The sequence below is a fragment of the Antrostomus carolinensis genome, unplaced genomic scaffold (genome assembly GCF_000700745.2).
Source record: "Antrostomus carolinensis isolate BGI_N321 unplaced genomic scaffold, ASM70074v2 scaffold49572, whole genome shotgun sequence".
NCBI classification, from domain to species: domain Eukaryota; kingdom Metazoa; phylum Chordata; class Aves; order Caprimulgiformes; family Caprimulgidae; genus Antrostomus; species Antrostomus carolinensis.
In genome coordinates this window covers 2,597-4,915 of record NW_010298563.1, presented here as the reverse complement: position 1 = coordinate 4,915, position 2,319 = coordinate 2,597, and the positions used below count along the sequence as shown (strand labels likewise).

The window sequence follows — 2,319 nt, the reverse complement described above, 5'->3', positions numbered from 1 at the left end:
CTGTCCCCAGGGGCAGAAATGTTACTTGAGCTGTAGACAACAAACCCTGTTTTCCAGTGGGAGTGAGACTGGTTTTGTTGCCTTGTTTTTCCAGCAATGGTTGGTGCTTCCCCCTTTTTAAATATATATATATATATTTCTATAGATGACTCTGGCATGTATTATCTCTACAAGCCACAGTTCTGCTTCCCAAGAAGACTGTTTTGCATCGCTCTAGATTTTTGCAAACTACAGCTAGCTGACTCTGCCTGTTCCCTCTTTAGCCTTTCACACTATTAGTCTATTTTTCCCCTCTAAACAGAAACTCCTGAATGATTCAAGGCTCCTTGAAGTATTTGTGTTAAATGGATTAACACCTGACAAGTATTTATAACACTGGGATCTGTGTCAGGCCATCCAGGGCTCTTACACAGCAACATCTAGAGCAGTTCAAAAGCACAGAACTCTCAACTTCCTCATGCTTGCTTTGTTTTTTCACGTGTCAATTTAGATGTGGAATTGTTATGTGACTTACTCAAGAGTAGGCAGAGATCAGGAGTGCTGAGTATGAGTGCTATGCTCTGGTTATCAAGCTTTTAATACAAAGAAGATAGAAAACATTGTGCAGTGATTCAGGCAGACGCAGTATCTTAGCTTTTGTGCTGGATCTGGTCCTTTTATCATATATGTGATACATTCCACAGAGTTATCAGAAATAAGCATTTATTTCTCTATCAAAACAATGTTAAATAAAAATTTCATAGATTACCGTACAAGCATGAATTTTCTTAAGCAGATGACTGTTACTGAAGCTCATAATGCCAACTGATTCTTATGGATTAGAAAAATCTCAGTCAAAGTAATTTAAAAAGAAAAGAAAAATAAAAAGTGAACATAGAGTGGCAGTGATCAGCTGTTTGAAGTGCTGCTGTGGTTATTGACTGCTGGGTTAGACACTTGGCTTTTCACAAACAGCCAAAAGAAAGTTACAGTCCCCATCACTTCATCTTTTCTGAGAGGATTAACTCTGGGGAACATCACCAGGGACGCTGTAGGCACTGAGAACCTGGCCACAGAGAGCTGATTTCCTGATGTGCTTTCTGAGGAGATCCTCTCTCCCTGCTTACACCTGATATTTACAGGTTTTCTCCTACACTGGTGAGCATCACTGGTGACACACACATTTCCACACCCACTGCACTGTACCTAACAGGGCTCACCGATTCCTGTGTCAAGTACCAAAGTGATACAGACAGGTCTCGGTTCAGTTTCTGAGCAGCGTGGATTACAAATACACTTTGTAATTCCAAATGGGAAAAAATCCCTCCTCTTCCTCACTTCTTTTCAAACAAACTGTCCATAAAACAATCCCTACTTGCAGTCTGAGGCAAAAATCTTCGCTTTTTGCAGTGGAGAAAATTAAATGCAGCGTATTAGTAAATATTTCATTTTGCAAGTAATCAACTATGACAAAAATAAGAACTTCTGCCCTATACTGCTATCAAGAAAAACATTTTTAAGTTGCTTCCACATATTATCTGCACAAAGGCTTCTCCTCCATCTTTGGAGAGTCACTGATAACCAGAACTGTCAGGAGATGGGCAGTGTCCCAGTATGCTGACTGGAGCTGGTAGATATTCCCAATGGAATCGGAAGATCTGTGTTAACCACACACCCAGCCTTATGTAAATTATCTTCTGAAATTAAAACCTGTTGTATTGGCTCTAAAAAGAACTGAGAAAGACATTAAAAAAAATCATGGTAAAGGGCAAATCTGACATGGTATGTTTGCTAAGGACACAGCGAAGGGATCTCAGAGCACAAGTAGTCCCTAGGGAGATATTTACACCATTCTAACGATGGGAAACAACAAAGAAAGGAGCGTGAGCTCGGGGAGGATGGCACGCCAAGCAACACAGCATAAAAGCAATTTAGCAGAGAGGGGTTTTGTTAACTGGGATGGGGAGAGGGAAACCAAGTATAGACAATGCCATGGACAGGAGAAGCTGAGGATTGAGGGTGGGTTTGGCCTACAGGTGCCATGTCACTGGTGACAGACACGTTCCGGTGTCCAGCGTGCTGTCACATAACATGGCTGGGATGCATGACATGAGACTGGAGTCTTTATGCCTGGATTATGCTCATGCTTCTCAGAGGATATTCAAGGCAGCAGAGGGAACGTTAGGAGTCCAAAACAGTCACACATTCCACTTGCAATAGGTTTATTGTTTGTAACAAGGTCAAAGGCAGGCGAAGCCACCTCGTCAGGGCTTCACCAGCAACAGACCTGGCTGGTTCCTCCACGGAACTCTTCAGAGATCACCCCAAGAGCAGTGTTTG

The 2,319-nt window shown here is 42.1% G+C and overlaps 1 protein-coding gene across 1 annotated transcript in view; it reads right to left on the bottom strand.

Annotated features, from left to right (window-relative positions):
• OSCP1 (organic solute carrier partner 1) overlaps positions 1 to 2,319 on the bottom strand; it is a gene marked incomplete at both ends in the record, with an annotated part of 8,903 nt that overhangs the window by 5,478 nt on the left and 1,106 nt on the right. The gene's annotated exons all lie outside the window — the stretch shown is intronic.